This window comes from Prionailurus bengalensis, chromosome B2, assembly GCF_016509475.1.
Source record: "Prionailurus bengalensis isolate Pbe53 chromosome B2, Fcat_Pben_1.1_paternal_pri, whole genome shotgun sequence".
Classification (NCBI taxonomy): Eukaryota; Metazoa; Chordata; class Mammalia; order Carnivora; family Felidae; genus Prionailurus; species Prionailurus bengalensis.
Window position 1 is genome coordinate 86,333,125 of NC_057349.1, and position 16,182 is coordinate 86,349,306.

Genomic DNA, 16,182 nt, shown 5'->3' on the forward strand with positions numbered 1-16,182 from the left:
TGATCCTTGCCTTCAGTGCTTGTATCACTATGCCTGGCGGCTGAAGTTTTTCTAAAAGTGATCTCATAATCCATAGGCAGTTTTAATATGGAAAAAATTTATAGCATACTCTCACTTGTCAATAAATCAAGCTTTCTCCCTATTGCTTTCCAATCACAATGCCAGCTTCTAAGGGAACTTTTTTTATTAGGTAATTTGAAAATACTTTATTAGGCTATTTGAAAAGCTCTTGAATATGAGAGGATGAGAAACAATAAAAGATACATCAATAGAAAAAAAATCCTATACCTTCAAATAATAGTATAGTACATACAGAAGACACATGCAAAATCAATCTGACCCATCCTATGTGTAAATCCCGTTTGGCATCTGATATAATACATAAATAAACATTGAAAATATTTCAATGCTTAGAGCTCTCACTACTTTCTTTTTTCTAATCTAAACCCCTTCCACCATAGTAAAAGCCTATTGCATTTTTGCTTTTTTGTTGTTGTTCAAGAAGTTATTCAGAAAAGTTATTTTTTTTTAAGACCTCTCTCTTTTGTACTAAGACTTCCTACTGTACTGCTCGGTGAATAATGGGTGCTTAAAAATATTTGCGGTATTGAATTTCTAAATAGAATGCTATTGAGCACATTTTTCAGTTAAGGAAAGTAGGCTTACGATGTCAGGTAATTTCAGGAGTAATGGGATAGTATCAGTGGAACCATAAGTGTGATATGCTCCAAAGGCCTGGTGTTTGTGTTGACCATCCTAAATGCGGACATCTATATGATTCTATGTGTCTCAGATTCTACCTCCTACAAAGAATTGTAGGTAGAGTGTAGACAGATAGTTGGATACATGCATGGATGGAGGAAGATGGATGGATGGAAAGACAGACAACCTATTTTTCTGTTATGGCTCCCTGATATCTCCCATACCATGGATAATGTTTTATCCAAATGTGGAAAACGTGTTTAAAGGAATCGAGAAACATAGTAGGTGATAAAGAATTCCACAGGTTCTTGCATCATCATCATCATCATCATCATCATCATAGTAATTTGGGGAAAATTGAGGATACAATACTTATACCTTCTGTGTCCAGGAGAACTTATTGTTTTATTCGGTTACCCCCCAAAAAGTCAATTTACTTTTACTTTGATTAGCAGGGTCAAATCAATGCCAGTGGAAGACTGTACCTATAATAATGGCTGTTTTATGCATTTTTTTCTTGTCTTTTCCCTTTAATGACTTATCTTTATTTTGAATATGCAGATATAAGCATTTCTAAGACTATACTTCAAACTATATGCTCTGGGGAAAGAATTAGTAGACAACAATGTCTGGAAAGTCTGAATTTATTATTGTCAAATTGGTCTTAAATTTTTATTTTTAGTGACTATGATTTCCCTGTAGCTACACTATAAACAGAAAACACTTCACAGTAAACCAGCTCCTCTAGGAAAAAAATACTGTGGTGTGAATATTTATGTCAGTAAGTACTTGGAATAAGTAGAAAAAGATAAACACACCCTAAACTTTTACTTAAAACCATGCACATTAGCCCTGAGATTTCTAGCTACCTTATAAAATAAATGATCATTCTATAGATTTTTAAGTCAATTTTAATTGTTTTCAACTACCTCTATTTTGGTTTTCTTTCCTGTTCAGTTTATCTCCTTATTAAAAAAAATTAATCTTTATTTTCATTTTGTATGTCTCAGCACTTCTTTTAAATTCATATTATATTTGAACTTGAAACACAGTAGGATGTTAAGTTAAACTTTTTGACTTTAAATTAATGTCATTTACATTCCCCCCAAGTTGAATATAGTGATCTCTCCATTCTTATGTTGGAATATCATCTATCTCAAAATAAATCTCTGTGTTGCTAACGGGTGAAATCTGGCATATGCTCCCTTGGTTTTATGGACGCATGATATCAGATCTCCATTATGTGCAGTGCAGAAGTTGGAGATGTAGAGCTGTCTTCCATGACAAAGTGAGGGAAATTTATCAGTAAATCTTCAGGGAGGAGAGGATGAGTGATGTGTTGGATGGCCCGAAGAATTTTAGGAAAGTGATGATCTGTGTTCAACATTAACTTGTATACTCTGTTATAGTATAACAGTTCTCCATCTAAAACTTCAGAAATATCTGCTAACTATGCCTCTGTGAAGTGTCAGGGGAAAATTAAGAGACTGAGTTCACATCTAGGTTAAAGTAGAGGGAAGGGAACATTTACGGCAGATAAGACATGGGTAGAACATTTTAATTTCCAGGGTTGGAACTGAGAGCACTAAATAATCAGGAGTTCATAAGACCCTTGGAATTCTCAGAAATCTTTTGGGACATTGGAATTCCCATAGAATATGGGATAGGTTGGCTAGGAACTTTCAATATAGAGACCACACGTTATACCTAGGTTACTTTTGTTATTACATAAATATTAAAGCAACATTTAAAAAACTCAGTAAAAATGTGTTTTACCCAGAATTCAATCACCACCCCATAGTTATTTGTTCATGTTTCCTTTTATTCCCAATTCACATGTACACATAATTTTATATCATATAATTAGAATTTTTTATTTTGATTTTGGGCTCAATCCCAAATTCTAAACACTTTAACATACATATTCATTATTTTATAGGTATCCTTATAATGACTATTTACTTAACCCTTTTCTTGTCTTTGATATTTGGGCATTCATATATACAAACAAAGCTCCAGTATAAATATTTAACAAATACTTTTGTCCTTATTTTGGATCATTTTGCCTTGCAGAGGCAGTAGAATTCTGGCTTAAGGGTCAGTCTCTAGATATTGAGAGTATAATTAGGTATGTGACTGTGGAAAAAGTTTTTGAACTTTCTAAACCTTGTTTTCATCAAAGGCAAAAGGAAATAAAATAGGATTTTCATTGTAGGATTGTTGAAAGCATTAAGTGCAAAAATGCATAACAAAGATTATGCAGTGTCTGGGCAAATTTCTAGAAATTAAATTATTGAGGCTAAGGACATATTACCTATATTCTTCCCAAAGGTTTTGCACAAATTTTTAACTTCCAGAGTATTCAGCTGCCAAGAGAATGAAAACCAGCCCTTAATATCTCAAATAAAAAAACATAATGCTGAATCTATTGCTGACTTAAGGAAAGAAGAACTGTACTGATCAGGCAAAGGCTCTCAGAGCAGAGGAGGCTGATGATATTATTCAAGGTGGGGACAAAGTAGATTGGCAGACTTCCAGAGGAATTAGTGTATTGATGTTATTTGTAGGAACACAGTTTCTTAGGTAAGAATGTCATTGATTAAACTGACTTTCATAAGTGTGTTCTTCAGAGTGAGTCTTTTTCTGATCCACTGACTTTCAAAATTTAGGACTATTACTAATTGGTTGATCTGTAAGTGTGTGTTGACCAAGTTATATAGCCATTAATTGATCAATTTTGTGTACAATCAGTACAGGTGTTTTTGGAACTGTCAGTAGTGATAAAACCAGTCCTGATAGTCAGTTGCTACCGTTGCTGCAGAAAAATCAGCCATTTTTTAGAAGTGTAGGAGCATTTTATTCTCAAGCTATATTTGAAACAACCATATGAGAAAAAACTTTCAGAGGGAAAATGATGAAGGATGCCAAGAAATGCTGTCTGTAAGGAAGACCAGGAAATAACTACAAGTTTGCTCTTAATGCAGTCTTTGGATTGACAAGTACAATACAAGGATCAAAAAGTGAAATATACGTGGAAAGTTAGCATCCATTGAAAAGACGTCTGAAACCAGATGGAAATTATGTAAATTAATAACGTTGTCAAAGGAAAATGACTTCCTATTTCACTATCAAGAAATCATAAAATTTTACATATTGGTGGGGTTATAAATGTTATCTTTTAAAACTTTTTAGATCAAAGAGATGCTTTTCTCTAAATTTATACTTACCTACAGTATCTGATCCTTGTTTTGTTTTTGTTTTTTTGTTTTTTGGTTTCTGCATCATTTTTGTCTGCTCTTTAATATAAATTGTGTTCTTGCTAGTATTTCATTGTGGAATGGCTTCCATTTCCTCCCAGAGAGATGTCCCTGCCAATTCTAAAATCCTTTTTTGGCTCTCATCCTCCTAAATTTCTTTCTCCTCCATTGTTAACAGTTATGAACACTTTTTTCTTTTTATTTTTAATGATGTTCAAACTCTGAAATATTGGCTTCTCTTGTTTCTGCTGCCACTCTTTCTGTTGTCTCATGCAAAACTAGATCTCCTCCTCTCTTCTTTCAGCCAAACCTTCCAAAAAGATCTAAGACCTATTATTTTCTCTCTTTCTCTCTCCCTCTATCTTTCTCTCTCTCTCTGTCTCTTTTCTCCCCCCACCCCCCACCCCTTTCTCTCTCTTTTGAGAAGTATCTTAGTACAGGCACAGGTTAACGCATTGCAGATGATGCCTGTATCTTCCATTTTGTCACTGTTCTACAACCCATTCCTACACCATCAGTAGATGACTCACTCCAGTTTGACCTCACGAAAAGAGCTTATATTCTTGGATCAGATAGAGCAGCAAGAAATTCCCATTTCTTGGCTGCTGTGACCTTATGTGAGTAATGAAGTTCTATATGTCTACTTTCTTTATCTGTAAAATATGCATCTAGTACACAGGATGGTTATGATGCTGTAACAAAATTATGTATAGGAAGCACCTAGCATACTCTCTCTCCCCAGGAGGAATACTTAAATAAGGTATCCTCTTATTTGTGTTTATTTCTTACCATTTACTGCGTTGACTCTTCCTCAAAATTGTGTAACCAAAAGACCCATGAGACCCAGTGTCAAAATCCCAGCATCTTTGTTATAAAGATATTAGGTAATTTATATAGTTTTATTCATTTAGGAATAGTGTGATTCTTTCTCTATCTTAACTTCATTGAAAGGATGACAAATTGAAGTGTGATAATGGTTTACAAAAGTACTTATAAGTATTATAAGAACAATAACTGTTAGAATTTTTTTTTATTTTGGCAACACAAGACCTTGTGTTGACCCTTAATATAGTGTGACCTCAATTTTTTATAATAATCTACCAAAGAGCTAACACTTTTTCTAATATTTATGTGAGGGAGGTGCAGCTGAGAATGATGAAGTCATTGGGCCAAAGGTACATATTTAAGAGGTAGCAGAGCTGGAACTGATGTTCTCTGAACATTCAACCCCATCCTCAGAGCCCTGTGCAAGTGCAGAGGGTCACAGTTGCATTCAATCAGTTTCCTTTACTAAAATGTTCCTTGGTCATTACTTGAATTGTGTTCCATCACTGCCAAGCACCCTTTAAAGGCTCCCATTAATTCTTCTAAAGGCATTTTAGAGTTAGATTCTACTATTTGAGGTTTATTTGAGGTTACAGCTGCTTTGTTTCTCATGTCATTAATTTATACTTCTCTTTTTAATCTCACTGCTGAGTTCTCTACTAAGTGTTATAGGATATTGAAGGGAAAGGAAGGAATGGGAAGGGAAGGGAAAGGAAGAGAAGGGCAGGGCAGGGAAGGGAAGGGAGGAAAAGAAAGAAAGAAAGAAAGAAAGAAAGAAAGAAAGAAAGAAAGAAAGAAACAAAGAAACAAAGAAAGAAAGGAGATGAAGGAGGGAAGGAAGGAAAGGAGAGAAGGAAGGAATGAACGAAGGAATGAACGAAGGAGAGAGAAGGAGGGAAGGAAGGAAGAAAAAACATACAGAGATGTGCTACCTCTTAGGTATGTAAGATTTTCAGAGCAAAGGCTGACCTGAGCTCATTTTCCTTCCTACTCCATGCTGTTGTCTGGGTAGACTGTCCCCTTCTACTCCGAATACTGCTTAAGATTCTCCCATGTCTCTTCTCCAGGTACAGATTAAAACTGCTCTGCAAACTTTGAATATTATTTTTTGCTTGTCTACTAGTCTGAGGTTTTGAAAGTGCTCACTCAAATAAGCAGAAAATATTTATATGTATACCACCCTTATGCGATTCTGTAGATTCGGGACATCTTGAAAATTATCAATTACATGCGGTGAGTTAGGCTTCTGTGCATTTCAAAGCTAAGAGCCTCTGTTTCCCACTAGGAGATTGAGTGTGGTCTCTGTATACATACATTCATAATTCCAATCTGCACTTGAATTTATGTTATTTACTATTATAAACATGTTTATTTGATCTAAATGAATTGCATGGTGGCAGAAGCAATGCCTTCTCTGCATTCTTTAACTTCTTGTTGGAACATGGCCAGGCAGTGAATGAGAAATGTAAATTGGTGGTTAAAATACAAAAGAACAATCATCTGTAATAATATTAAATAATTGAACAGAGAATTTAGATCTAAGGGTCAATGCTTATTAACCTAAATAATAATTCATAAAACTATTTTTATGAATAGTTTCAGATTTGTATTTAGCCTGAGGGGTAATAATTTCCCTTGCTAGGAACTGTTTTTTCTTTAAGTAATTGTAAAAGATTTCTTAAGACAAATTTAAAATCAATATATTTAAAAAGTAGTAAGCCCAACTACATAATTATAAAAAGCTTTAGGATAAAAACAGACATTATAAACAAAGTAAATGCTTTTTTAATTTAAAAACTTGGGAGATTATATTTGCAAAAATTATATTAGACCAAAACCTAATTTTGTAAAATGTAAAGTGTCTACAAATTAATTGATTTTAATTAAATTACAAGAAGAAACAACACAATAAAAGGGGACAAATAAAGTATGAATAATAAAAGAAGAAATAAAATGATTCACAAATAAATGAAGTCCAACTTACTAAATAATAAGCAAGCATGCAATTTTTATCCTTTAATGAGATACATTTTCATTGGTATAATTTTAAATGGTTCACATATCCACTGTCAATCAATAGAAGAAGGCTAAAATATATAATGGTATATGCCAATCAATACTAAGCAACCATTGAAAATAATTTAGTAAATATATAAAGATAGAATAAAGTATCAAAACTACTCGGGATAAAAGGCAAAGCTTAGAAAAAAATAAGTGTAATGACTTCAATTACCTAGAAAAAGTATATGTATGTATGAATGCAAATTATATATATATATATATATATATATATATATATACTTAATGAAAAAATTCTAGAAAGATATATGTGAAACCGAGATGAAAGTGATTATCTCTGGGAGAGGAGAAAGGGTTGAAAGAGCGGAAAAATTAGGGACGCCTGGGTGGCTCAGTCGGTTAAGCGTCCGAGTTCGGCTCAGGTCATGATCTCACAGTCTGTGAGTTGGAGGCCCCGTTGGGCTCGTGCTGACAGCTCAGAGCCTGGAGCCTGCTTCAGATTCTGTGTCTCCCTCTCTCTCTGACCCTCCCCCATTCAAGCTCTGTCTCTCCCTCTCAAAACTAAATAAACATTTAAAAAAAAAAGAAAGAGTGGAAAATTTAGACTTGGGTATTAATGTTTACTCTGTATATTCCTGAATTGTTTAAATTTTAATAACAAAAAATATTATTATAATACTTAACATACTTTTTATAAATTAGGCACATAAGGATATTACATAATAAAATGTTTTCAGAAATAATTTATTTGAGCAGTATCAGTTCATTAACAACAGTATTCTCAAGAGTTGATATTTTTAAATATTTCTCTTTTTTCATAATTAAGCCTTTGTTATGTATTTTTCTTTATCATACTGGTAGGGCTTAGCTTTACCTGGAATCACGTATTTTCAGTAAATTAGAATCGTTTGGGAAAAAAATCAAGACCTCCTCAAAAACACCAGAGTGTAGGCTGGGAGAGGTGGAGAATCTCAATTTGCATGTTTGTTGGAAGGCCAATTTCTGACCTTTGTATTTGAAAAATATTTTTTTTTTATTTGACAAAGAAGGGAAAGCATTAAAATTTGATCTTCTCTGCTAGGAGAAAAATTCGTGTTGGATAATTTTATAAAAACTTTGCAAGAGACTTAATCTGTCTCCATGTAGTTACAGCACTTGTATTAAAGAAGAGGGAAGGAAAGTAACACCTGGTGTAAATGCAAAGGTCTTTGTAGAAATGTGAAGCATACACTACTAATTATATGTCCTCCCTATCATCCACCTTGAATGGCTTAGTAATTTCTGAGTCTCCACAGGTTGCTTGAAAAAAACTTAATAGACCTCTATCATTTTGTGAAAATGCCTCTCAAAAGGGTGGAAATGGAGATTTCCTAGTTCTGAATGGGTCTAAGTGAAACTTTCAGACATTTCAATTGTTGCTAATATAAAACCTGGTTTTACATATTCTTTCTCAAAGCGTACAGAAATAATTCTTTTTTTCATAAGGGTAATGCATTAAAATATATTTTTTTTCTTCTACACGACTTTAACTGAACTCCTTATGCATGTTTTCATACTTAGCGTTAGGATAAAACAGTTTTTCATTATCCTTCTGACTCTAAAACTCTCTTATGTAGAGTCAGAGGAAACTCTTGGAACTTTGTCTTTCTTCCCCTCGTGACAATGTAACCTTGTTGCTTTGCTACTCTGCACCCATTTCTGGACTATTTTAGAGGTTCTTTGAAGTTTAACCTTTTTTTCCCCAACTCTTTTCAGGGAATTGATATAGCATAGTGATTATTTCTGCTTGTAAAACTGAGTGAATAATAGCACTAACCTCATTGTGCTGATTTGAAAATTAAATGAGATGATGTGATGATGCACATTAGTGCAAGGCTCAGTTCTGGATTGAGCCCTTAATAAATATGAGCTGCTACTGTTAATTTTTTTGTGTGTGAATTCCAATTTTCCCTTTTATTCTAAAAATATCACTATACACGACTAAACTTTGCTCCTTTTCTAACTTAAATTTTATATTGCTGCAATGACATACCAACCACCTGTGTGAAGAAAAGTGAACAAAACAAAACAAAACAAAAATAGAGCATATCATGACTGTTTCCAAAAGTTCAGCTACCCAGCATTTTACAAACAACACTTGGAAGGATGGCTTGATTTTGCTCATTTCAATTTTTTTTTCTTTCCTTCTTTCCTATACTTACATTTTAAGTGGTTGCTAGCAATAACCAATAATGTACAGAGTACAAGTGCGGTGATGTCATACTCGTCCAAACACACACACACCCTTTTGTTTCATATCACTGATGAGCTTAATCCTAATTCTTTAATAGAAAGGAGCAACCTGGCATTTGCTTCAAATTCCCGGAGGAGAAAGCTCTATCAAGACAGCTTATTTCTCATTCTACTGCTTGTTGACCTTTTACGAAGAACGTGGTTCTTTGGTAACCTCAAGATGCCCAGGGAATCTCAGTTTTCACTCCCTGATTCCTCTGGGAGCCACTCTTGCAAATCCCCCAAAGAAATCAAGATTGAGAAAAGGTTTCCCATTACTTTGCAGATATTACAGAAACCAAAAGTTTCTCCAGTGTTTCTCCAAAGTTTCTCTTTCTCCTCCACTCTATTACATGGGAAGTTTCTCACCTGTTCCCAGAGAAGGAAACCGTTTCCCTAATATATGAAGGGGAGTCGGGGATTTAAAATTTACTAATTGCCTGAAACATGTCAGTAAATTGCAAGAATTATTTTTAACTATCATCACAGTCCTATGAAGACAGTGTTATAGTCTCCATTTCTCATCTGAATGAGCTGCAGAAGGGTTAGAGATTTGCCTAAGTCCCAACATGAAATGGAGCAGAAGCATATGATGCCATATATCAATTAACTGTATTTCCCTCCTGATCCCCTACAAAATCCCCTAATTCTCCATGGTATATTGTGGTTTTCCACCCTAACATTTACATCATTTGATATTGAAACAAATATGAAAGGTTTTTTTTTGTTTTTATGTTATTTGCTATATATTTTCTTATAATTTATTTAAGGTAGGAACTCTCCCGGTTTGCTAAACATGTTCCTTTTTTAATGTTTACTCACTTTTTGAGAGAGAGACAGCATGTGAATGGGGGAGGGGCAGAGAGAGAGAGGGAGACACAGAATCTGAAGCAGGCTCCAGGCTCTGAGCTGTCAGCTCAGAGAGCCTGATGTGGAGCTCAAACTCATGAACTGTGAGATTATGACCTGAGCTGAAGTTGGCCACTTAATCGACTGAGCCACCCAGGGGCCCCAATATGTTCTTTTTGTAATACTCAAGATCATTCAGGGAAATTGAGTAAAAAATAAAGTTTGCAATAATTTAACAGACCTGCTGTTTCTTTCCTAACAAGCATTTATAAGATGCTCCCGAAAATAAGTGAAATGTCGGTTCTTTTGCCTGATATAGAATGTGACCTTCTTCAGTTTCAGCTGCGTGTTACAGTCTAGTTATCGTGTGTAGGTGTGCATTCCACAGCAGAACCATGGTTCAGATGATAGATTAGATTATAGAAAATAGATAATGGAGGAGAATATTTTTAATATCCTCACCAAAATGTCAAAAATTATTCCTGGAATGGTACTAAAGAGGAAGGGGTGACAGTTGGAGGCTTGCCCGCATTCTGCCAGACACTTTTTGTTAGCTAGTTATGTTAATTCAGCTTTGTTTTGTCATGTTCTGCTTTTGGTGATTTAGACACATTCTTTTTTTGGACATATTTATTTTTGATATGGGAAAATACTTTCTAATATGTTTTGAGATACTTTAATAGAATTGCTAAAGTGTAAGAAGCATGTATCAGTTCCTATAAGCTCGCTCAAAAATTTTATGAAGCAGTCATCCTGAGCAAAGTCCTATTTATAGATTTTTATTCTAAAAATGCAAGAAAAATAAGCAAAAAGCATATTATTTTGTCTGGTTCAGACAACTTTTCTTTCTTTAATATTCCTGCATATATGTGGACACTATGGACCATTTGTGTGCATATGCATTGTGTGTTGTGGGTCACGGTCAGAAACTTTAAATGCCATTGCCCAAAACAATGGAACTGGAGAGGTAGAACTCTTAAGAAACGTTTCCCGCATTCAGACCCTAATTCTTTGCTTAAAACACTATCTTCATTTCCCTGGTGCTCTACTTAAATAACTATGAAACCAACTAGAAGAAGAATGTAAGGATAAAGTAAAGCTTTGAAAAGGAAAATGGTAATGAAATCATTGCAAACACTTGAGTAATCAATTAATTTTTTTTAAATAATTACAAACATCTCTTAAAATTCGGTTAGTAAATAGGTAAAGCAGACCAGTAAGGTTCAGACCTCAGCACTACAATTTGTTGGTTGAGGAACCCTGGACAAAGTTATTTTATCACAGTAGGCTACATAAACTCATCTATGAAATGAGGCTAAAACTACTCTGTATCTTCTCAGATAGTAAACAGAATTAAGCTGTGTAATACATATTGGGCTTAGTACCTCACATGTAATACATTTCCAGCAACTTTTAACCATTAGTTTTATAGCTCTACAGAAGAGATTACAAAGTACTAATTTACAAACTGACCAGAAATTGTTTTGTTTTATATAGTTTTGTATGCTTGTATAGGTTATACCTTATTAAAATTATTTGCAAAATCAGCAGTGTCTCAAATAGAAACTAAATTTTTTTGCTCTTTCCCATGGTATATACATCTTAACTTTTATTAGAATTTCCTAATTTCTTTCCGGAAATTTTAAAATAATTTTTGATGAATAATCAGAATTCTATTTTGTAGGACAACTGCAATTCATTTTGTCCCTAATCTCCAATGCATTGTCCATTATGGAATCTTGTCAAATATCTGCATGACACATTCAAATTTCACAGCATTTTCAAAAGGGGCAAATCGTGCAATTGCTGAAGAGTTTGTAAAACCAGGGGCAAAGTTAAGAACTAATATGTTGCTTAGAAAGAAATAAGAACAAGTTATCGGCAAAATTACTTTGTCAGATGACTTTACTAAATGTCACACAGTATGAATTCCAGACAATGTCAGAAAGAAATTATTGGCTGATTATTCTAGCTGACAGTTTTATGTGCAGTTACACAAAACTTCAGATGTGTGTAGTGTAATCAAATGTTAGCATGTGGATGGTTCATACATATGAAGAACATTTTGTTCACTGAAAGTTTGTGCTAGTAGAGAAGCGATATTTTTCTAGTTACTGCCTATTATTCTTTGGAAAAATATTGTAGCCTCAGACAATATTCTACTGGGATTAGAGATGAATAAGCTCTTTCCCTGTGCTCCAGGGGAAGGTATTAATAGGCAAATGGCCAGAGGCTGCACCTTAATGCCAATACTTAAATTGCTTCAGACCAGGGACCAGTTGGCCAGCTGATCTATTAATTCTGACCATGGTTCAGCATCAAAGGAAATAATGGGCATTGGAAATATGAAAAGTTTATGGACACTAACTATACCATGTAAAGATATGAACACAAATGTAAAACTCTACTTTTCTGTTTGACAGTATACTGGTTGTTGAAAGGAAAGGTACTTAGGAAATGAGGGTGAAGAAATAAACATTTCTTCCCAGGACCAATACTGCTATTTCTGTGGTTTCAAGTGATGTTCTCAGCATATCTCAATGATACATTCAGTGTCTAGGATAGACAAAACCAATTACTCATTGACAGAAACATGACTTCTCTAAGATAGCAATAATAGGATCCCTTAAGACTAAAAGAAAGTCATGAATGACACCTGATCACTTATAGACTGACTTTTTCTAATACTTGATGATTTTCCTTATCTCTTAGTTGCCTGAGGAATACATCGATGGGATATCATTGGGCATATTTAAAAATCCCATCCATATGCTGCATTAGATCATGAAGAAATCATTTCAGAGTAAAATATCACCAAAGAGTAAATTAGAAAGTCATTTACCCTTGACTTCCAAATAGTTGAATGACTTGAATCATTTAACCTTTTAGCTTTGAGCATGATATGTTGACTTAACATCTGATGAAGCACCAGAAGTTAGATTCAGTGAGAAATACCTCAGTATTTAAAACTGTTTAACAAAGCCTCTGAATGCTTGTTGTAAATCTTAATAGATATAATTGGAAGTTTAAATTTAATTTTACTGAGAAACAAAATGCATTAGAACCTATTTATCCTTGAGTCAGATATAAACAGCATCATCTTCTTGCCATCATGAAATGATTGCATAATATTTTATCATATTTTATCTTTATATTTTAATTTAGATAAGCATTTTAATATACCTAAAATTGGCAATCATTTTGCATGCTAAGTATCCATTAAGTGGTCTGCAGATGCTGAAAGATTGATGTCATGCTTAGGAATATCTCCATCACAGCCCTTGTACATTATCCTAATACTTTTTATGTTCAGGAGAGAGCAAATTTTACTCCAAAGAAATATAAGGAATCACTTAACTATTGTGAAGACGTGTCGGTAGAAGGTTGGGGACATTGGGGGTTTTAACACAATGGGAAAAAAGAAATAAGTATGATCATACTTTCAAATCAACAATTGTTCTCATATTTTACAATGACTTAATATGACTTATGAATATAAAATTTTAATATGACATGAATCAGACTTGATCTTTACAGCACACTGAAAAAATAGAATGGTATATGGGCACAAGGAAACTTAAGACAGAGTTTATAAACCTTTGACATTTATCTTTTCCATATGCTTCAGGCCAAAATTTAGATTCATGGCCATCTCAGATCAATCAGCAAATATTTATCAAGAACTTACTAATTCAGAGCATATTGTAAGGTGCTGCAAGGATGGGCCCCATGAGATGTGACTTTTTTCCTCAGAGATGTGGTAATTTTATCTTCCTCTTTCTCCTGTTCCAAATTTCTCCTTTCACATATGCTTTCATCTGGGTGGGGGTGGGGGGGGTGGAGGTGGTGGGTATATGGATCTTAATATATCCCATAATAGTTAGACCATTTGTCAAACAACATGGAGTTTTTGGCCAATTGAATTCCTCAAGAAAAGCAATCCCAGAGTCCTTTGCTTTCCCTAACATTCAGTCAAACTTGTTCTATTCAAAATGTAAAAGGATTCTAATATCATTCTCCAAAAAATGGAACCAGCGCTCTTTGAAGGAATGGCTGACTGCAGGGCTGGGGCAAGGAATACACAGAATGAGCCTGAAGGATCTCATTTGCCACAAGTAAGAAACTGTTCAAAAAAATAAATAAATAAAAGGATGGTTGCTTATCAAAGGAACCAACTTTAAGAGCTCATAGTGGCCAATTCTGAGTAAAGTAAAATAGAACAATTTTATTAACAAAGTTAATTAATACTGTACAATTACAATGTAACCCAGTATATAAAATGAATATCCACTAGTGCATACTTCTGTGAATAAATGATTGAATAAATAAATGAGAGAGAAAAGACAGATCTCCCATACAGAAAAATTCCAAATAATTTGTGTAAATATTCTGTCCTCGAGGAGAGGGAGCCTAATGCCCAGCTCCTTAAATGTGAGCTGGATGTAATGACTTCCTCCCAAATCCTGCAGTATGAAAATGGAGAACATGAGGAACTTTACAGTGTTGAAACCTGATAAACACTACTTCATCCAGGTGATAAATGATATCAACACTGGTAAGTCATGCTGATAGCATGTATCCTTGGTATAATGTGATAAAAATGGCACTTCTCTCTCTTTGGTCTTCCTCCCCAAATCCCATAACCTCAGTCTAAACAGGAGAATAATACCCACAAATTCAAACTGAGGAGTATTCTACAAGCTATCTTACCAATACTTCTCATTACTTTAAGGTCATTAAAAATAAGGAAAGTTTGAAGAAACTGTCATAGGCAATGAATTGCACTTAAGGGAACATGATAATATAATATCCTGGTATCCTGGATGAGCTCTTGGAACAGAAAAAGAACATTGGATAAAAATCAAGGAAATTTGAATGAAATATTATGTTTAGTGAATAATAATGTATCAGTATTGATTCAACAGATATGACAAATGAATCATGGTAATATAAAACATTAACAATAGGGGAAACTGGATTTGGAGTATAGAAAAATCCTCTGTCCTATATTTGCAACATGACTGTAAGTGTAAAAATATCCTGAAATTAAAAGTTTGTTAAAAGATTGTATATCACAGGCCACCTGAAGCCATAATCTGAGAAGATCCATGGAGCATCCCAGGCATAACTAAAAAAGGAAAGCAGGTCTGTATGTGCTCATAACTGCTCATCTGTTGAACTATTAGACTGCCCTATTTTTTGTTGATGGGTATTCTACATACCTGTCTACATTCTTATTGCCTCCTTCAATAATAAACAACTACTAAAAGGCACAGACCTTATCAGTTTTGAATCAGTCCTGCCATCTCTTAATAAAAAAAAAAATGGGCAGAGGCACCTGAGATTCTCTCTCTGTCTCTGTCTCTCTGTCTCTCTGTCTCTGTCTCTGTCTCTCTCTCACACACACAAAATAATTAAATAAACACTATTTAAAAAATAGGACAGCAATAGATTTCCAGTAGAAAGTTAGGTATTACTACCTTTAGGGAAAATGGCTTTGAGAGAAAGAAAGGAGTATTTAAGATCTTTAAATGAAAGAGGCAGGATAATCTCAACAAAGGTGAGGTTTTACTTGATTTTTATTCTTTATTTTTCCTTTTATGTGCTTCTATCATTTTCATTTGTTGCCTTATAAAAACAGATCTGAATGCTGACAATGAAAAATGATAGCTTCCAAAGAAAGCTATGCAAAGAGATATTCTTGTGTAACAGAACTGAAGTACCTATGTAATCTTTTTTTTAAAAAAAACTCTAATTTGACAAGGAAAGTAAAATTTGAAATGCCACTTCCTAATGCCAAAAATAAAAAAAAAAAAGAGCAAAAACTGTTAGCACAGATGGTTAGCAACAAGGTTGAGGACATAGTTAACAGGCTAAAATTGTATTGGTGTATAGTCTGTCAGCAACACAAAAGCAATCAGGACTGAGTTGGCTTCATTAACAAGGCACCCTTTCACTTCCTTTCTATCTACCTCTTATATCACTTGTCATTGTAACATACAGACATTTTTAAGGGTCTACAAATGAATTCTACTAATCAAAAAACCCTATGCTTTCTGCACTATGTATTATCTATTTTTTTCAATTTTTAAAAAAAAAATTTAGTGTTTATTTATTTATTTATTTATTTATTGAGAGAGAGAGCAAGAGGGGGAGGGGCAGAGAGAGAGGGAGACGCAGAATCCAAAGCAGGCTCCAGGCTCTGAGCTGTCAGCAAAGAGCCCAACGCAGGGTTTGAACCCACAAACTGTGAGATCGT

At 34.1% G+C, this 16,182-nt stretch overlaps 1 protein-coding gene across 3 annotated transcripts in view; it reads left to right on the forward strand.

Moving 5' to 3' along the window:
* Window positions 1–16,182, forward strand: part of FUT9 (fucosyltransferase 9) — a 199,542-nt gene that overhangs the window by 110,485 nt on the left and 72,875 nt on the right. The gene's annotated exons all lie outside the window — the stretch shown is intronic.